Genomic DNA, 22,675 nt, shown 5'->3' with positions numbered 1-22,675 from the left:
GATTGTAAGGTCAGGTCATCCTTGTTTCTGTTGGCTTTTATAAATGCTTAGGAATGTATGATCTAACATTTTAGCAAAAAACAGGACTTTGGTTTGCCCATAATCAAAATAAATATTGGTAACACTTTATTGAAAGCATCCAGGTATAAAGCTTTTCCAATTTTGTTCTTGGATTTTACTATGTCAAAAAGGTCAGGCGTTGGTTTGGTCAGCTGTGACCCACAAAAAAATTTAAACTGAGATGCGGGAAACATGTACTATGACAACGATATTCTTCTACTGTCTAAACAGTTTATCTTATGATGTTCCCAGGAAACTGTAAGCAGACCAAACATTATAAAGAGACAAAAGACAACAATTATTTGCTAATGTACATTTTTTTGCAATTTGTCTTCCAACCATTTCCACTGCATCTGTGTATATGGATGTTCATCAAGATATCGCACACTCAATGGCTAAAAGTGTCCCTCAAAGACAACAATAAACTTTACAGCAGCTATTTCAGATGTACAGATATCGCGGTAGAAATTTGCACATTTTCACCTAAAATCACATACCCAAATCTAACTGCCTGTAGCTCAGGACCTGAAGCAAGGATATGCATATTCTTGATACCATTTGAAAGGAAACACTTTGAAGTTTGTGGAAATGTGAAATGAATGTAGGAGAATATAGCACATTAGACCTGGTAAAAAAATAATACAAAGAAAAAACCAAACCTTTTTTCTACTTTTTTTGTACCATCCTTTTTTAAGTGCAAGAGAAAGGCCATAATGTATTATTCCAGCCCAGGCACAATTTAGATTTTGGCCACTAGATGGCAGCAGTGTATGTGCAAAGTTTTAGACTGATCCAATGAACCATTTCATTTCACTTCCACATTTTGAATCAAGACTGTCCAAATGTGCCTAATTGGTTTATTAATAACTTTTCAAGTTCATAACTGTGCACTCTCCTCAAGCAATAGCATGGTATTATTTCACTGTAATAGCTCCTGTAAATTGGACAGTGCAGTTAGATTAATAAGAATTTAAGCTTTCTGCCAATATCTGATACAGCGAGGGAAAAAAGTATTTGATCCCCTGCTGATTTTGTACATTTGCCCACTGACAAAAAAATGATCAGTCTATAATTTTAATGGTAGGTTTATTTGAACAGTGAAAGACAGAATAACAACAAAAAAATCCAGAAAAACGCATGTCAAAAATGTTATAAATTGATATGCATCTTAATGAGGGAAATAAGTATTTGACCCCTCTGCAAAACATGACAGTACTTGGTGGCAAAACCCTTGTTGGCAATCACAGAGGTCAGACGTTTCTTGTAGTTGGCCACCAGGTTTGCACACATCTCAGGAGGGATTTTGTCCCACTCCTCTTTGCAGATCTTCTCCAAGTCATTAAGGTTTTGAGGCTGACGTTTGGCAACTCGAACCTTCAGCTCCCTCCACAGATTTTCTATGGGATTAAGGTCTGGAGACTGGCTAGGCCACTCCAGGACCTTAATGTGCTTCTTCTTGAGCCACTCCTTTGTTGCCTTGGCCGTGTGTTTTGGGTCATTGTCATGCTGGAATACCCATCCACGGCTCATTTTCAATGCCCTGGCTGAGGGAAGGAGGTTCTCAACCAAGATTTGACGGTACATGGCCCCGTCCATCGTCCCTTTGATGAGGTGAAGTTGTCCTGTCCCCTTAGCAGAAAAACACCCCCAAAGCATAATGTTTCCAACTCCATGTTTGACGGTGGGGATGGTGTTCTTAGGGTCATAGGCAGCATTCCTCCTCCTCCAAACACGGCGAGTTGAGTTGATGCCAAAGAGCTCCATTTTGGTCTCATCTGACCACAACACTTTCACCCAGTTGTCCTCTGAATCATTCAGATGTTCATTGGCAAACTTCAGACGGGCATGTATATGTGCTTTCTTGAGCAGGGGGACCTTGCGGGCGCTGCAGGATTTCAGTCCTTCACGGCGTAGTGTGTTACCAATTGTTTTCTTGGTGTCTATGGTCCCATCTGCCTTGAGATCATTGACAAGATCCTTCCGTGTAGTTCTGATTCCTCACCGTTCTCATGATCATTGCAACTCCACGAGGTGAGATCTTGCATGGAGCCCCAGGCCGAGGAAGATTGTGTTTCTTCCATTTGCGAATAATCACACCAACTGTTGTCATCTTCTCACCGAGCTGCTTGGCGATGGTCTTGTAGCCCATTCCAGCCTTGTGTAGGTCTACAATCTTGTCCCTGACATCCTTGGAGAGCTCTTTGTTCTTGGCCATGGTGGAGAGTTTGGAATCTGATTGATTGCTTCTGTGGACAGGTGTCTTTTATACAGGTAACAAACTGAGATTAGGAGCACTCCCTTTAAGAGTGTGCTCCTAATCTCAGGTCGTTACCTATATAAAAGACACCTGGCAGCCAGAAATCTTTCTGATTGAAAGGGGGTCAAATACTTATTTCCCTCATTAAAAGGCAAATCAATTTATAACATTTTTGACATGCGTTTTTCTGGATTTCTTTGTTGTTATTCTGTCTCTCACTGTTCAAATAAACCTACCATTAAAATTATAGACTGATCATTTCTTTGTCAGTGGGCAAACGTACAAAATCAGCAGGGGATCAAATACTTTTTTCCCTCACTGTATGTCTATGTCATGGGAAATGTTCTTGTTACTTACAACCTCATGATAATCGCATTAGCCTACGTTAGTTCAACCGTCCCGCAGGGGACCCACCGATCCTGTAGAGGTTTTAACTCCATGCCTTAACCTTTACGGGACGTTGAGTTACCATGCACTAATGTGATTAGCATGACAGTTGTAAGTAACAGCAAACTTTCCTGGACATAGACATGTCTTATATGGGCAGAAAGCTTAAATTCTTGTTAATCTAACTGAACTGTCCAATTTACAGTAGCTATTACAGTGAAAGAAAACATGCTATTGTTTGAGGAGAGTGCACAACAACAAAAAACGTTTACTGGTTTGATACATTGACCTCTGAAGGTCAATAATGTACTTGCATTCGGTAATCTTGCTCTGATTTGTCATCCTGAGGGTCCCAGAGATAAAATGTAGCATAGTTTTGTTTGATAAAATCCATTTGTTTATTCAAATGTAGGAACTGGGTTCTACAGTTTGAACCCCTGCAGTCTCTGGCTCCACACCCACCCCGCCCGGCCATCTAGATTTGTGAAAGTTAGTGTATATGCTAATGATCCATCATGTATGGCATTCCTGGGAGTGTGTTAAGTTAAATTTTGTATTACCATATCATTTTTGTATGTTTTCTATAGTTATGTACTTGAAAATGTATCAATTGACCAATCTGAAACTTTGCACCCACACTGCTGCCATCTAGTGGCCAAAATCTAAATGCCAGCTAAACTGCAATATTATATTATGGCCTTTCTCCTGCATTTCAAAGATAATGAGAGATTATTGTTTACCAGATCTAATGTGTTACATTCTCCTTCATTAATTTCACATTTCCACAAACTTCAAATTGTTTCCTTTCAAATGCTATAAAGACTATGCATATCCTTGCTTCAGGGCCTGAGCTACAGGCAGTTATATTTGGGTATGTCATTTTAGGCAAAAATTTAAAAAAAGGGTGTTACTAAAGTGTTACTAAAATCGGTTTCAACAGGGCGTGTCCTCAGGGTCATAATTCACAAACCACATCCTCTCTGCTGATTCTATTGAATCCACAACAGGACGTACCTTTCATCCAATGAGAAAGCAATCTGCAGATGATACCTTCTGTCTCTCATTGGCTGAAGTGTGACAGTGGGCCCTCGGGTATGAGGGGGCTTGCTGATGACCCACTTGTTTTTAAGTAGAATATTGCATATTTTCTTTGCCATAGCTGTAAGTATCAGTTCTATGGATTGCAATATGCCCCAAAAAAGTTCCATCATCCCTCTAGATAGGAAGAGTTTCATTCCAAAATGCTATATATCAGAAATGTTGGAAAATAAGCTTTTATTGTTTTAAAGAAATTCTGAAAGAGATTTTTCACTATATAATCATAGCATGGGGTTGTTCAATGACAAACATGTACAGTATAGGTTTACGATATATCACATGATGGTTTCATTTCAGATTGACAAATAATTGTGTTTTTTTGCAAAATGCTATATATCCGCCCCTCAGAGAAATAAGTAGTACTGCTAGGTTTTACACAGTCAAATGTAACAAATAACAAAACTATTTTATAAAGAACTGCACAAATGATACATTTGTGACATCAATATAAAACATAATAATATTATTCAATACAGTAATATGAGATCTGTATGTAAAACATTTACAATTGACATTTTTGTAGTTTAGCAGATGCTCTTATCCAGTGCATTCCTCTTCAAAAAGCTTGGTGAGACAACCACATATCACAGACAAATATACAGGATATGAGTATTCCATTCCAGCTAAACTATGTATATACTGTATAGCGTTTTTCAAAAAAACACATTTTCATGCACATCTAAAATATATATATTTTAAATCTAAGAATTAGTCATATTTTACATCCGCGTGAAGGTACCCATAAGCGATAATTTCAGATAAAAAAAACCCACAAATGTAAAAAATGGGTGTGTTTTGGAAATAAGCTCTTCATTATATCCCATTTTATCTGAAGTGTTTGATGACTGACCAGAAGTGGAAAGCATGGGTTAGAGTCTTTGAGTGACTATATAACTGGTCCAACTATATGATATTACAGAAGAAAAAGTATAATGCTGTATTTCAAAACATATCAAGTCTAAATGTATTTTGGTGACAAAAATGGGTTGTGCGAGAACCACAGGACAGCCAGCAGTAGTGATGCCCTTCAGCACATTGAGGCTGGGGTCATGGAGGTCATAGCACTAGACTGAGGGAAGAGTCAGACCAGACAGTAGTGGGTCAAGGATGCCTGCTAGTTCTGACCGTGTGGTTTGGTTAATGTTTCATCTCAGGAACAAAATGAAGCTGCCATTTTTTTACAGCTTTTACATTGTTGTCCCTACATCTTGTGCATCAATAACCAGTTTTCCCCGAACTTTCCCTAAAGTGAATTTGAAAGGATATCCAGGTACAGAGACACATGTAGGCTAACGGGGCTAGTTCTCCGCGCTGTACTTGTCTGTTAATGGCACTACTTGTTGATATTGCCACTGCTAACGACCTAAGCCGAAAGCAGGGCTGTGAATGGCGCAGGGATTTTGCACAAAAGCATGATGTCATGATGGGGCATGCGGGCTCTATTGAGCAAGGGCGCTGAGGCGTGAGCCCAGATTGTGCCAATGAAGCACCTACTCGTCGCTAAGCGGAGGACTATCCCGCCAACAAAGTTATCTTACGCTTATCTGCCTACACGCCGTCGCGCCACACGTTTCCTGCTCTTGGGGTTGCGATTTAGCTGACGATCCCAGAATGATGCGATGATTTGGGATAGAGAGGATGCAAGGCATTAGGGGAAATGAAGGCCAGAGAGGACTCTCACGCTAGCATGTAGTAGTTATTTGGAGGGGAAGTATGCTAGTGCAAGTGGGTCTGGCTTTCATTGCACCCTATATGGAAATAGGACTGCTCAGCCATTTAAACAGGTATAACAACGCAGACTAGTGTCTCTCTCTTAGGATATCCCACCTGCATGAATTTATTTAGCAGTACCCAATACCCAAAGCACTGAGGTTATTTGTCGCACTGTAATAGTATGGCTATAAGTATTCTTCTTGATCTTCGGGTGCTGCACAGTGGGTCTCCCTGTCTGTCAGTTAGTGAACGTCCCAGTCCCACATTGATTACCCTCATCTGGTCTTCCTGTCATAATCCCATTAATCTCTATTCCAGGATCAGTCTTTTGATGATACCCAGGCGGGACGCTCTCTTCTCTGTTCTTTGTGCATACCAGAGATACCAGCCACAATAAGAAGGATTTGTCCGATTCAGCTCACTTACACTGGTGTGTGGGGGGGATAGGGAATGGGAATGGAGCAAATGGATGGAGGGATGGTCCCTCTTTGCTGCCTTACAGTGGAAAAGCCATGTTATAGTTGGAGTGGGACAAAGCCAGGGCAGCAATGATGCATTGTATGTGTAATAAACTGTTATCTCACCCTCTCAACCAAACTTTAATGTGGGTATTTTTTGTTGTTGTTGATGTTATGTGGTGTCATGGAATGCAGTCAAACTAAATCTGCACAGCGACAGTGCTCGTCAAAAGTTTGGACACACCTATTCATTCCAGGATTTGTACTATTTTCTACATTGTAGAATAACACTGAAGACATCAAAACTATGAAATAACACATATGGAATCATGTAGTAACCAAAAAAGTGTTCAACAAATCAAAATATATTTTATATTTCAGATTCTTCAAAGTAGCCACCCTTTGTCTTGATGACAGCTTTGTACACGCTTGGCATTCTCTCAAACAGTTTCATGAGGTCGTCACCTGGAATTCATTTCAATTAACTTCTTGGTGACAGGGGCAGTATTCGGCAATTCAGATGAATAACGTGCCCAAATTAAACTGCCTGCTACTCGGGCCCAGAAGGTAGGATATGCATATAAGATTTGGATAGAAACCACTCTGAAGTTTCTAAAACTGTTTGAATGATGTCGGTGAGTATAACAGAACTCATATAGCAGGCAAAAATGTGAGAAAAAATCCAACCCGGAAGTGGTTTGTAGTTTTTCAATTGATTGCCTAGCCAAACTACACTGTCTGTGGGGTCATTTTGCACTTCCTAAGGCTTCCACTAGATGTCAACAGTCTTTAGAACCTTGTTTCATGCTTCTACTGTTACTGGGGAGAGAATAAGAGCTGTCTCAAGCCTGGGACCAGTGAGTTGTTTACTGCACGGGCACACAGGCGCGCCGTTCCTTCTTTTTCCTTCTTTTTCCATGAATATGCTATTGTCTGGTTGGAATATTATCGAAGATTTATGTTAAAAAGACCCTAAGGATTGATTGTAAACATTGTTTGACATGTTTCTACGAATGGTAATGGAACATTTTTACTTTTCATCTCTGGTTTTGCGCTCGTGCATTTTGCCTTTGGATAGGGATCTGAACGCGCAAACAAAAGGAGGTATTTGGACATAAATATGGAGTTTATCAAATAAAACAAACATTTCTTGTGGGAGTCCTGGGAGTGCATTCCGATGAAGATCAGCAAAGGTAAGTGAAGATTTATAATACTATTTCTGAGTTTTGTTGATTCCAGAACTTGGCGGGTAACTGTATAGCTTGCTTTGATGGCTGAGCTCTGTACTCAGAATATCGAACAATGTGCTTTCGCCGTAAAGCTATTTTGAAATCTGACACAGCGGTTGCATTAACCTGTTATGGCTAGGGGGCAGTATTTTCACGGCCAGATAAAAAACGTACCCAATTTAATCTGATTATTACCCCTGCCCAGAAACTAGAATATGCATATAATTATTAGCTTTGAATAGAAAACACTCCAAAGTTTCTAAAAATGTTTGAATGGTGTCTGTGAGTATAACAGAACTCATTTGGCATGCCAAAACCTGAGAAGATTCTGTACAGGAAGTACCCTGTCTGACCATTTCTTGGCCTTCTTGATTATCTCTATCCAAAACAGGGGATCTCTGCTGTTACGTGACACTTCCTACGGCTCCCATGGGCTCTCAGAAGGCGGCAAAAAGCTGAATCGTGGCTTTGCAGGCCCTGGCTGAAAAACATTAGCGCGTTTGGATAGTGGCCGGTCAGAGTACTATGAGACTGAGTGCACGAGTCGACTCCATGTTTTTATTCTTTCGTCTTTGAATGAAAACCACCACTCCCGGTTGGAATATTATCGCTTTTTTACGAGAAAAATTGCATAAAAATTTATTTTAAACAGCGGTTGACATGCTTCGAAGTACGGTAATGGAATATTTAGAATTTTTTTGTCACGAAATGCGTCGTGCGCATGACCCTTATTTACACTTCGGATAGTGTCTTGAACGCACGAACAAAACGCCGCTATTTGGATATAACTATGGATTATTTTGAACCAAACCAACATTTGTTATTGAAGTAGCAGTCCTGGGAGTGCATTCTGACGAAGAACACCAAAGGTAATCAAACTTTTCTAATAGTAAATCGGAGTTTGGTCAGGGCTAAACTTGGTGGGTGTCAAAATAGCTAGCCGTGATGGCTGGGCTATCTACTCTTTCACCGAAAAGCTATTTTAAAATTGGACACCTCGATTGCACAAAGGAGTTCTATATCTATAATTCTTAAAATAATTGTTATGTTTTTTGTGAACGTTTATCGTGAGTAATTTAGTAAATTCACCGGAAGTGTTCGGTGGGAATGCTAGTTCTGAACGTCACATGCTAATGTAAAAAGCTGGTTTTTGATATAAATATGAACTTGATTGAACAAAACATGCATGTATTGTATAACATAATGTCCTAGGCGTGTCATCTGATGAAGATCATCAAAGGTTAGTGCTGCATTTAGCTGTGGTTTTGTTTTTTGTGACATTATATGCTAGCTTGAAAAATGGGTGTCTGATTATTTCTGGCTGGTTACTCTGCTGACATAATCTAATGTTTTGCTTTCGCTGTAAAGCCTTTTTGAAATCGGACAGTGTGGTTAGATAAAGGAGAGTCTTGTCTTTAAAATGCTGTAAAATAGTCATATGTTTGAAAAATTGAAGTTTTTGTATTTTTGAGGAATTTGGAATTCGTGCCACGCCTATCATTGGATATTGGAGCAGGTGTTCCGCTAGCGGAACGTCTAGATGTAAGAGGTTATTAAGGAGAAGTGTATCTATAATTCTTTCAATAACTGTTGTAAATTTTATCAATGTTTATGATGAGTATTTTTGTAAATTGATGTGCTCATTCACCAGGGTTTTGGAGGCAATACATTTTATGAACATCACGCGCCAATGTAAAATGGGGTTTTTGGGTATAAATATGAACTTTATCGAACAAAACATACATGTATTGTGTAACATTGAGTCCTGGGAGTGTCATCTGATGAAGATCATCAAAGGTTAGTGATTAATTTTAGCTGTATTTCTGTTTTTTGTGACGCCTCTCCTTGCTTGGAAAATGGCTGTGTGGTTTTTCTTGTTTAGGCGCTGTCCTAACATAATCTAATGTTATGCTTTTGCCGTAAAGCCTTTTTGAAATCGGACAATGTGGTTGGATTAATGAGAAGTGTATCTTTAAAATGGGATATAATAGTTGTATGTTTGAGAAATTTGAATTATGAGATTTTTGTTGTTTTGAATTTGCCGCCCTGCTATTTCACTGGCTGTTGAATAGTGTGTCCCGCTAGCGTCCCACATGTCCCAGAGAGGTTAATTAACAGGTGTGCCTTGTTAAAAGTTAATTTGTGGAATTTATTTTCTCCTTAATGTATTTGAGCCAATCAGTTGTGATGTGACAAGGTAGGGGTGGTATACAGAAGATAGCCCTATTTGGTAAAAGACCAAGTCCATATTATATCAAGAACAGCTCAAATAATCAAAGAGAAACGACAGTCTATCATTACTTTAAGACATGAAGGTCAGTCAATCTGGAAATTTGAAGAACTTTGAACATTTCTTCAAGTGCAGTAGCAAAAACCATTAAGTGCTATGATGAAACTGGCTCTCATGAGGACTGCCACAGGAAAGGATGACCCAGAGTTACCTCTGCTGCAGAGGATAAGTTCATTAGAGGTAACAGCCTCCGAAATTGCAGCCCAAATAAATGTTTCACAGAGTTCAAGTAAGAGACACATTTCAACATCAGCTGTTGAGAGGAGACTGCGCGAATCAGGCCTTCATGGTCGAATTGCTGAAAAGAAACATCTACTAAAGGACACCGATAACAAGAAGAGACTTGCTTGTCCAAGAAACATGAGCAATTAGACCAGTGGGAATCTGTCCTTAGGTCTGATGAGTCCAAATTTGAGATTTATTGTTCCAACCACCGTGTCTTTGTGAGACGCAGAGTAGGTGAACGGATGATCTCTGTATGTGTGGTACCCACCGTGAAGCATGGAGGAGGAGGTGTGATGGTGTGGGGGTGTTTTGCCTGTGACACCGTCGGTGATATATTTAGAATTCAAGGCACACTTAACCAGCATGGCTACCACAGCATTCTGCAGCAATACGCCATCCCATCTGGTTCGCGCTTAGTGGGACTATAATTTTTTTTTCAAAAGGACAATGACCCAAAACACGCCTCCAGGCTGTGTAAAGGCTATTTGACCAAGAAGGAGAGTGATGGAGTGCTGCATCAGATGACCTGGCCTCCACAATCCCCGGACCTCAATCCAATTGAGATGGTTTGGAATGAGTTGGACCGCAGAGTGAAGGAAAAGCTGCCAACAAGTGCTCAACATACGTGGGAACTCCTTCAAGACTGTTGGAAAAGCATTCTAGGTAATGCTGGTTGAGAGAATGCCAAGAGTGTGCAAAGCGGTCATCAAGGCAAAGGGTGGCAACTTTGAATAATCTCAAATATAAAATATGTTCTTATTTGTGTACCACTTATTTTGTTACTACATGATTCCATATGTGTTATTTCATAGTTTTGATGTCTTCACTCTTATTCTACAATGTAGAAAATAGTAAAAATAAAGAAAAACCCTTGAATTAGTAGGTGTGTCCAAACTTTTGACACGTCTCCTCTGAACAGTTGATGTTGAGATCGCATTAGCCTACGTTAGCTCAACCGTCCCGTGGAAGGGACACCGATCCCAAAGAAGTTTTGAAGTGGCCAGTGATTCCTAGTCTATGCCTATAGGCAGCCTTCTGGATGATAGCGGGGTGAACAGGCAGTGGCTCGGATGGTTGATGTCCTTGATAATCTTTTTTGCCTTCCTGTGACATCGGGTGCTGTAGGTGTCCTGGATAGCAGGTAGTTTGCCCCTGGTAATGCTTTGGGCAGACCACACCACCCTCTGGAGAGCTTTGCGGTGGCGGGCAGGGCAGTTGCCGTACCAGGCAGTGATACAGCCTGACAGGATGCTTTCAATTATGCATCTGTAAAAAACTATGTGAAGGTTTTAGGTGACAAGCCAAATTATCTGTGTGGGTGGTCCGATTCAGTTTGTCAGTGATGTGTATGCCGAGGAACATGAAGCTTTCCACCTTCTCCACTGCGGTCCCGTCGATACAGATAGAGGGGTGATTCCTGAAGTCCACGATCATCTCCTTTGTTTTGTTGGCATTGAGTGAGAGGTTGATTTCCAAGCACCACACTCCCAGAGCCCTCACCTCCTCCCTGTAGGCTGTCTCATCATCACTGGTAATCAAGCCTACTACTGTTGTGTTGTCTGCAAACTTGATGATTGAGTTGGAGGCGTGCATGGCCACGCAGTCATGGGTGAACAGGGAGTACAGGAGGGTCTGAGCATGCACCCTTGTGGGGCCCCAGTGTTGAGGATCAGCGAAGAGGAGGTGATGTTTCCTACCTTCACCACCTGGGGGTGGCCCGCGAGGAAGTCCAGGACCCAGTTGCACAGGGCGGGGTTCAGACCCAAGGCCTCGAGTAGGTGTGTCCAAACCTTTGAACGGTACTGTAAATAGTGTCGTTTTTCTTTTTAAGCAAAGTGAAGTTATCTTGCTTGATTTGAATGAAATTGAGCTTCATTGTACTGTGTTATTAACTGTGTTATTAATTATTAATGTGTCTAATAATTGTGGTATCACAGCATTTGACACTAGTTAAAGGCACATTCCTTAATTAAAAAAGAACAAAATGGAAACACCCCACACAGGGATGGCCCTGGAGAAATATGACCACTCTCAAAATCACAGATGTCACAAATGCCTGCATCCATGAACATCACAATAGGCCTGCACAGCTACACCTTATCCCTGTTCTCTAGTCACCAATGATCTCACCCATAATCATGCTTCCAAACAACCAGTGTTGGCTATAGATCCCACCCTGTTGGACACAGCCATAACCACACATGCGCGCGCACACACACACACACACACACAAAACACACACACACACACACACTTAATGGACAAGGGACAAGGCCATAAAAGAGAGGGGAAAGGGGTGATTGATTGTTCCCTCCATTTTGAGCAGAAGTGAACCCAGAGCTTCCTCTGTGACTGTGTGGGGCTGAAGGGCCAGTGGGAGGAAAGATAGGCTCATGGCTCATACAATGGAGGAAAGAGAAAGAGTGGAACTGGTGCTGTAGTCACAGTGGAGAGAAAGAGAGAGCGGTGGAGAGTAAGAAATTGTGTGTTTAGCAATGAGAAAGAAAAGATAAATAAATACATGAAAGAAGGAAGTAGAGATGATGAAAGAAAGGGTGAAGAAAGAGAGAGAGTTAAAGGAATACCAGAACTCAGCGCTTTTGTTCCACCCAAAGCATCCAGTCAGATATGAGTTCACCCCCAAGTTCCTGTTGCCAGCTGCTGCAACACAATGTTATCAGCCTGTGCGCACGCAATGGCCATTCCGTTCTGTTTGGACACACACACATACAAGCACACACACGCTTAATCGTTCCCTCAGGCGTACACACACAAACACACCATCTCTCATGACCAGGATTCTATCAGGTTTCAGATACAGGCTTCCCTCAACACCACCCATGTGGATGGGACACACTTTGTCAGACGATAACCCTGCCCTGCACGGTGTGGCTATCACACGCCAGGCTTTAACAGCGCTGGGGGCTCTTTATAAAAATAGGGTATCAAGAGATTATTGTTTTTGTCCCATTACACTCTAGATTTATTTCACAAAAAATAAATCTGGGCTAAAAGTAACAGTTGAAGATGTCAATGGATGTGAGGGTGTCACACCATGATCTGTTTCATCTGTCTTTGTGATTGTCTCCACCCCCCTCCAGGTGTCGCCTATCTTCCCCATTATCCCCTGTGTATTTATACCTGTGTTCTCTGTTTGTCTGTTGCCAGTTTTTTTTTTCGTCAAGCCTACCAGCGTTTTTTCCCTCTGTTCCTGTCTCTTAATTGTTCCTGTTTTCTAGTTTTCCTGGTTTTGACCTTTTCAGCCTGCCCTGAGCCTGCCTGCTGTCCTGTACCTTTGCCCCACCTATCTGGATTACTGACCCCTGCCTGCTCTTGACCTTTCTTTTGCCAGCCCCTGTTGGATTAATAAACCGTTCTTAATTCGACATTGTCTGCATCTGGGTCTTGCCTTGAAACGTGATAGTACGAACTAGCCATGACTGACCCAGCAGACACAGGCCAGCTGCGCAATGCCATCTCCTCCCAAGGAGCCACCATCGGTAGGCATGAGGAATTGCTTCGTGGCCATATGGAGGGGGTCCAAACGTTGGCTGAACGACATGACTGGGCGTTGGACATTTTGCTGGAGCAATTCCACGGGTTGTCTGGGAGGCAGCCTACCACGGTTGTAACCACACAGCCCTCAGTAACTCAGCTGCTAGCAGCGCCTTCTCTTCGGTCACTGCACCTTCTCGGGAGCCCCGCTTACCTCCCACAGAATGCTTCAAAGGAGAGCCGAGCACCTGTCGGGTGTTTCTAGCTCAGTGCTCCCCCGTCTTCGAGCTTCAGCCCTCCTCCTTCCCCTCGGATCGCTCAAAGATAGCCTACCTCATCACGCTGATGTCTGGGAGGGCTCTCACCTGGGCTACTGCTGTATGGGAACAATAGCCGGCCATATACATTAGTCTGGAGGGGTTCGTGGGAGAGCTGAAGAAGGTTTTTGATGCCCCGTTCTCCGGGAGAGCAGTTGCCGAAAAGCTAATACAGCTTCGGCAGGACTCCTGCAGTGTGGCAGACTATGCGGTGGATTTCCGCATGTTGACAGCGGAGAGTGCATGGAACCAGGAAGCGCTGTTCGATATGTTCCGCACGGCGTCTCAGAGGAGGTCAAGGACGAGCTTGCCTACAGATCTCGATTCCCTCATCGCGTTGACCATCCGCATCGACGGGCAATTACGGGAATGGCGGAGGGAGAGGAAATTAAATTTCACTCGCACATCCAGGGATTTCACCTGTCCTCCGAGTCATCCCGGAAGTCCCCAACAGTACCGTTGCCGAAAGAGAACCCGAGTCTTACTGACCTCCCCCGAGAGTCGCCGAAGACGCCCGAGTCACCTCTTCCCGAGCCTATGCAACTAGGCAGAGCTGGGCTGTCGCCAGAGGAACGGCAATACAGGATCAACACGAAGAGTTGTCTGTATTGCGGGACTCTTGGTTATTTTGTGTCCTCTTGTCCTTTAAAAGACCAGGTTCACCGGTAGGAGCGAGTACTCTGGTGGGCTATATGGAGAACTTTTCTGCTTCCCTTGCTTGCACTCCTTTTCATGCCATTCTGCTGTGGGGAAACCAGTCTAAATCTCTTCGAGTTCTCATTGACACTGGGGCCGAAGAGAGCTTTTTGGACGCAACCCTGGCTTCTGAGCTGAACATCCCAACTCAGCCCCTCTCCATTCCCATGGATGTTAGAGTGCTGGACAGGTGCTCTATAGGCCGGGTCACTCATAATACCACTCCCATCAACCTACGGCTGTCAGGGAATCACAGCGAGACTATTCATTTTCTGCTCATCAAGTCTCCTCGGATTCCCATGGTTTTGAGATTCTCCTGACTCCAGCGACACAATCCCCTCATCAACTGGTCAACTGGTCTACGAGTCCGTTCTGCCACACCCATTGTCTGAAGTCAGCGCAACCTGCCCCGGGATGTCTTTCTGGGGGCTCGGAAGGTGCCCCGGACCTCTCCGCCATCCCCGCAGAGTACCAAGACCTCCGGGAGGTGTTCAGCAACGCCTGGGCCACTTTGCTTCAGCCGCACCGACCCTATGACTGTGGGATTGACCTTCTCCCTAGCACCACGCCGCCCCAGGGACATCTGTACTCTGTCAGGGCCAGAGACCAAGGCTATGGAGACCTACATTGGGGACTCCCTAGCTGCTGGATTTATCCGTCCCTCTTCCTCTCCCACCGGGGCAGGGTTCTTCTTCATGGAGAAAAAGGACAAGACCCTGCACCCGTGCATTGACTACTGGGGACTCAATGGCATTGCTGTTATTAAGACCCCAATTTGTAAGTCGCTCTGGATAAGAGCGTCTGCTAAATGACTTAAATGTAAATGTAACCATTACCAGCTACCACTCATTTCCTCGGCCTTCGAGCCGCTCCAGGGGGCCACAGTGTTTTCCAAGCTGGATCTACGGAACGCCTACCACCTGGTGCAGATATGAGAGGGGGACGAGTGGAAGACCACCTTCAACACGGCCAGCGGCCACTACGAGTATCTGGTCACGTCTTTTGGCCTCAACAACACCCCTGCTGTGTTCCAGGCTCTGGTAAATTATGTTCTCCGCGACATGTTGAACCGGTTCGTCTTTGTCTATATTGATGACATCCTCATCTTCTCCCGCTCCCCCAAGAACACGTGCTCCACGTTTGGCAGGTTTTTCAACGCCTTCTGGAGAATCAGCTATTTGTGAAGGCAGAGAAGTGTGAGTTCCATTGCTCCACCATCCCCTTTCTGGGTTACATCATCTCTGCTGGGAGTGTCCAGATGGATCCCGGGAAGGTGAGAGCAGTGGTGGATTGGCCTCAGCCTATGTCCAGGGTGCAGCTGCAATGTTTCCTGGGGTTTGCCAACTTTTATCAACGCTTTATCCGGGGTTACAGCACCTTGGCTTCCCCTCTGTCTGCACTCACCTCTACCAAGGTTCCGTTCACATAGTCCTCTGCCCTGGACCTTAAGCTGCATCCCTGCGCCTTCTTCTCCAATGCCGCAATGCGAATGGAGAGGAAATACGATGTAGGGAATAGAGAGCTTCTCGCGGTGAAGACGGCATTGGAGGAATGGAGGCATTGGCTGGAAGGGGCGGAACATCCGTTCATTGTGTGGACCAAACACAAAAACCTGGAATATCTCCGCACCGCCAACTCCAGACAAACAAGATGGACCCTGCTGTTTACCCGGTTCAACATTTCCCTCTCTTACCGACCGGTTTCTAAGAACGTCAAGCCGGATACCCTGTCTCGCCGCTATAGCCCCACGGTTACCACCCCGGAGCCCAAGAACATCCTTCCCACCTCGTGCCTGGTGACGGCACTCAGCTGGGGTCTAGGAAAAACTGGTCCAGGAGGCGCAGCGGTCCCAGCCGAATCCTGGGGGGGTCCAGATAACCGGATGTTTGTGTCTGCTGTCCACTCCCCGGTCCTGGAGTGGGCCCATTCCTCCAGGCTTGCCTGCCACCCAGGCTCCCGTCGGACCCTGGCCTTCGTGTGACAACACTTTTGGTGGCCTACTATTGTTCCAAATGTCACCGCGTTTGTCGCCACCTGCACGGTCTGTGCTCAGAACAAAACTCCTTGGCAAGCTCCGGCTGGTCTTCTGCAACCTCTGCCTGTCCCTCACCGTCCTTGGTCCCACATATCCCTGGATTTTGTCATGGGTCTCCCCCCTTCTGAGGGCAACACTGCCATCCTGACTGTGGTCGACCGGTTTTCCAAAGCCACCCACTTCATTCCTCTCCCCAAACTACCCTCGGCCAAGGAGACGGCCCCAGCTCATGGTGCAGCATGTGTTTTGGATCCATGGACTGCCCGTGGACATGGTCTCCGACCGGGAGCCTCAGTTCTCGTCCTAGTTTGGGAAGGCGTTCTGCACCCTCATTTGGTCATCGGCCAGCCTGTCCTCTGGGTTCCACCCTCCAGTTGGAGCAAGCCAACCAAGACCTCAAGACTACTCTGCGCTGCCAGGTCTCCGCCAACCCCACCACCTGGAGCCAGCAGCTTGTGTGGGTGGAATACGCCTACAACACCCTTCCCTGCTCTGCCACGGGCCAATCGCCATTTTAATGTTCCCTGGGGATCAGCCCCTGCTCTTCCCCGAGCAGAAAGAAGAGGTCGGCATACCTTCTGCGCAGATGTTTGTTCGCCGCTGACATTGTACCTGGAGGAGAGCCCAGTCGGCCCTCCTCAAGCCTGGTCGGCCCTCCCCAAGATCACCTCCAGGAATCGACAACAAGCGGATAGCCATCGGACCCCGGCTCCCAGGTATTGTCTCAGGCAGAAGGTTTGGCTATCCAGAAGGTATGGCTATCATACCTGGAGGAGAGCCCGGTTGGCCCTCTTCAAGCCTGGTCGGCCCTCCTCAAGATCACCTCCAGGTATCGCCGACAAGCAGATCACCATCGGACCCCGGCTCTCCGGTATTGTCTCAGGCAGAAATTATGGCTAACCCGGGCTCTGCCCCCCCCGGTTTTTCGGCCCGTTTGCCATCTCTAAAATTATTATCCCCTCTGCTGTTCGTTTTCTGCTGCCCCGTACCCTTCGTATACCCCCCACCTTTAATGTGTCCAGAGTTAAACCCATGTCTCACAGCCCTTTGTTTCCTGTTTCCAGGCTCACCCCTCTCCCCCGTTGCATCAGCGGCCAACCAGGATACACAGTGAGACATCTCCTGAAGGTTCGACCTCGGGGCAGGGTTTCCAGTACCTGGTTGACTGGGAGGGTTATGGCCCAGAGGAGAGGTGCTGGGTCCCCACATCCTGGACCCAGGCCTCATCGCGGATTTCCAACACCGACACCCCAGTCAACCAGGTATGCGCCTGGGTAGGACGCCAGGTGGCGCACCTAGAGGGGGGTTACTGTCACACCCTGATCTGTTTCACCTGTCTTTGTGATTGTCTCCACCCCCCTCCAGGTGTCTCCCATCTTCCCTATTATCCCTGTGTATACATGTGTTCTCTGTTTGTCTGTTGCCAGTTCATTTTGTTTTGTCAAGTTTACCAGCGTTTTTCCCTCTGTTCCTGTCTCTTGATTGTTCCTGTCTTCCCAGTTTTGAACTTTTCTGCCTGCCCTGACCCTGAGCCTGCCTGCCGTCCCGTACCTTTGCCCCACCTATCTGGATTACTGACCTCTGCCTACCCTGAGCCTGCCTGCCGTCCCGTACCTTTGCCCCACCTATCTGGATTACTGATCTCTGCCTGCTCTTGACCTGTCTATTGCCTGCCCATGTTGGATTAATAAACTGTTGTTAATTCATCGTTGTCTGCATCTGGGTCTTACCTTGAAACGTGATAGAGGGAAGTACCTGGAAATTGTAATTATGTCTAAAACGTGAGTACTTCTTGTTAAAAGGACATAGTTCAAAAGATTGTGTTATGATACTCATTAGCACTCACATTTAGCTTCCTGAGAGACATCACAATGGAACTTGGTACATTTATTTTCCTCAAACTCAAAAATCTATAACTTTGATCTAGATCTGTAATCTATACCAAGGTTTTGTTCTTTTGCCATTTCATAAATCCTATTCGTGGACAAATAAACTGAACAGGGTAAATCGGTAGAAACTGAATGACTATGAGTCTAGCATGCATGTTATGTGCAGTCAGACGGTGAGGTGCCCCACCAAGCAGTGTGAGATTAGGCTAAGGCAGAGGGATGACTGAGAGTCAGGTATCTAGACCAGGAGACCCAACCCTACATAATGTTGTAGTAGTAGTAGTAGTAGTAGTAGAAAATGTCTGTAAAAGCACCAGCCAATTGTAAAGCACTGTGCTGAACAATTGGCTGGTGTTTTTACAGACATTTCCAATCTTCACTCGACCAGCAACACTTGCCAGTAATGTAGAAAAACTCAATTATTATACCCATTCCAAAAGCATCTAATCCCTCTGTGCTGAATGACTACCGCCCTGTTGCCTTGACATCCTTAGTAATGAAATGCCTTGAGAAAATTGTGAATTGTAATGTTCTCAGCGCCACATAGAAGCTCCTCGACCCGTTACAGTTTGCCTATCAGCCCAGCAGAGGAGTTGATGATGCCATTCTTACTCTCCTCAACATGGTCTACAGACATCTAGAGGGTGTACTCTCCTCAACATGGTCTACAGACATCTAGAGGGTGTACTCTCCTCAACATGGTCTATAGACATCTAGAGGATGTACTCTCCTCAACATGGTCTACAGACATCTAGAGGGTGTACTCTCCTCAACATGGTATATAGACATCTAGAGGGTGTACTCTCCTCAACATGGTCTATAGACATCTAGAGGGTGTACTCTCCTTAACATGGTCTATAGACATCTAGAGGGTGTACTCTCCTCAACATGGTCTATAGACATCTAGAGGGTGTACTCTCCTCAACATGGTCTACAGACATCTAGAGGGTGTACTCTCCTCATCATGGTCTACAGACATCTAGAGGGTGTACTCTCCTCAACATGGTCTACAGACATCTAGAGGGTGTACTCTCCTCAACATGGTCTACAGACATCTAGAGGATGTACTCTCCTCAACATGGTCTATAGACATCTAGAGGGTGTACTCTCCTTAACATGGTCTATAGACATCTAGAGGGTGTACTCTCCTCAACATGGTCTACAGACATCTAGAGGGTGTACTCTCCTCAACATGGTCTACAGACATCTAGAGGGTGTACTCTCCTCAACATGGTCTACAGACATCTAGAGGGTGTACTCTCCTCATCATGGTCTATAGACATCTAGAGAGTGTACTCTCCTCAACATGGTCTATAGACATCTAGAGGGTGTACTCTCCTCAACATGGTCTATAGACATCTAGAGGGTGTACTCTCCTCAACATGGTCTATAGACATCTAGAGGGTGTACTCTCCTTAACATGGTCTACAGACATCTAGAGGATGTACTCTCCTCATCATGGTCTATAGACATCTAGAGGATGTACTCTCCTCAACATGGTCTACAGACATCTAGAGGGTGTACTCTCTTCAACATGGTCTATAGACATCTAGAGGATGTACTCTCCTCAACATGGTCTACAGACATCTAGAGGGTGTACTCTCCTTAACATGGTCTACAGACATCTAGAGGATGTACCCTCCTCAACATGGTCTATAGACATCTAGAGGTTGTACTCTCCTCAACATGGTCTATAGACATCTAGAGGGTGTACTCTCCTCAACATGGTCTATAGACATCTAGAGGGTGTACTCTCCTCAACATGGTCTACAGACATCTAGAGGGTGTACTCTCCTCAACATGGTCTATAGACATCTAGAGGGTGTACTCTCCTCAACATGGTCTACAGACATCTAGAGGGTGTACTCTCCTCAACATGGTCTATAGAGATCTAGAGGGTGTACTCTCCTCATCATGGTCTATAGACATCTAGAGGGTGTACTCTCCTCAACATGGTCTGTAGACATCTAGAGGGTGTACTCTCCTCAACATGGTCTATAGACATCTAGAGGGTGTACTCTCCTCATCATGGTCTACAGACATCTAGAGGGTGTACTCTCCTCAACATGGTCTATAGACATCTAGAGGATGTACTCTCCTCAACATGGTCTATAGACATCTAGAGGGTGTACTCTCCTCAACATGGTCTGTAGACATCTAGAGGGTGTACTCTCCTCAACATGGTCTATAGACATCTAGAGGGTGTACTCTCCTCAACATGGTCTATAGACATCTAGAGGGTGTACTCTCCTCAACATGGTCTGTAGACATCTAGAGGGTGTACTCTCCTCAACATGGTCTATAGACATCTAGAGGGTGTACTCTCCTCAACATGGTCTATAGACATCTAGAGGGTGTACTCTCCTCAACATGGTCTATAGACATCTAGAGGGTGTACTCTCCTCAACATGGTCTGTAGACATCTAGAGGGTGTACTCTCCTCAACATGGTCTATAGACATCTAGAGGGTGTACTCTCCTCAACATGGTCTATAGACATCTAGAGGGTGCCAAATCCCATGTCAGGGTTTTGTTTGTTGATTTTTCTTCTGCCTTCAACATAGTCCAGCCCTACATTCTGGCACAGAGACTCATTCGGGACTTCTCCTTAGATGGGGGGCTGGTTTTGTGGCTGTTGGACTTCCTGAGCCAGCGATCACAGCGGGTCAAAATAGGTCCCCACGTGTCGGACATACGCACCACCAACACAGGCTCTCCTCAGGGATGTGTTTTGTCCCCACTCCTGTACAGCTTGTACACTAATAGTTGTAATAGTTCCCATCCTGACAGACACCTCGATAATTTCGCTGATGACACTGCCTTGATCAGCCTGTTGCATGATGATGAGGAACATCATGGCCCGGTCCTAAATGACTGCGTAGAGTGGTGTGATGAATCACACTTGGTCCTCAATACCGACAAGACCAAAGAGATGTGCATAGACTTCATAGACACCTACTTCTGCAACATCTATCAGAGGTCAGAACATAGAGATTGTAGAGGAATACAAATATCTGGGTGTCCTCTTGGACAATAAGCTTCAGTGGAGTAAACAGACCTGATGTGATAGCCCTTCTAAATAGCTTGGGCTAATGTTCCTATCGACACAGTAAGGCCAGCAGGATAGTCTCTTTTTATTGGTATGTAACTGTTATGAAAGTTGTGTTGTCAATTTGGGTGGCAGGTAGCCTAGCGGTTAGAGCGTTGAGCCAGTAACTGAACGGTTGCTGTCTCTCGCTCTCTCTCTGTTCTTTCTATTCTTAATACCAGGTTCAGATGTCAGTTCGGGGAAAGAAATATCAGCACAACTTTTGTTGGGCGGAGTCGATAAGAGTGAACCCTTTTGCTGAGTAGGGAAAGCTGCTGTCTTTCTCCCTATTGTTCAGGGAGGTTAAAGAAAAGAATGAGAGGTGACACAGGTCCACCAGGGGAAACGGAGGCGAACACTAAGGGGTCTACTTTGCTTTTTGTTTTTGTCTCTTTTTGTGCTCGAAACAGAGATTTTAATGGTCAAAGTATTAACCTCCTAAAGAGACACACCTATGTCTTTTTTTTTTACCATTGTGAAGCCAAACGACATGATTGTGCTGACATTGCAACACAACAGTGTTCATTTCGCCAATAAAAATAATGACTCAAATATTAGTCAAACACCTATATTTCAGTGGCATTTGACGACACTATAATTGACTAAATAGGCCCGGAACAAATTATCATTAAATTTCAGTTGACTAAAACGAGATAAGACAAAATGATCTCTGTGACTAAAATCTGATTGCTAAGTGGACTGAACTAGAGTTTTTGGAGAGATTGAGAGCTTTTCAGTGATAAGCACAGTTCATAATAGCAGCACAGACGCACTGTGCAGTTCTATTCTGCAGTGGGAAGGACGCCACACAGCCTACATCAGCTGGTGAGCTGCGGGGGAGCAAGCGATGAGCGTGGGCAGACAGGCAGACAGACTCCACTCCGCCTCCGATTATAAACCGTCTGACTCGATTCAGACTTGAGGTTTAGTGACTCGACTACATCACTGGGAGAAACAGTCATTAGCTCCGTTCTACTTTTGGACACTAATGCGGCTGCAGCATCTGTGGAACGTTGATAACAATGGCAATGTCACCGAGTGATGGTGCAACCCATACTACTTTGCCAATACTTTGCGGCACCATCTGGTGATTGTGCTACTCTCTCTCTCTCTCTCTATTCTATATGTTTGTCATATATTTGCTGTTGGGAAGAGAATAGTATTTTATGCAGAAAAATATGTTGGTAGGATAAGGCTATGTATGTTTGTGCACATGGAAGTCAGTGATGTATGTTTCCTATAGGTTAATGAGGCAATACAAATGTGGTGTCTAAAATGAAAGGGCATCTAGTTGACAAAAATGGCCTGTCTTTTTGACAATAACTAAGACTAAATCATTATTCAAATGACAAAAATGTGACTAAGACTTAATTATATTTGAGACAAAATGACTAAGACTAGACTAAATCTAAAAAATTGTGCCAAAACGAACACTGCAC

The sequence above is a fragment of the Salmo salar genome, chromosome ssa17 (assembly GCF_905237065.1).
Source record: "Salmo salar chromosome ssa17, Ssal_v3.1, whole genome shotgun sequence".
Lineage (NCBI taxonomy): Eukaryota > Metazoa > Chordata > Actinopteri > Salmoniformes > Salmonidae > Salmo > Salmo salar.
This window is presented reverse-complemented; position numbering follows the sequence as displayed.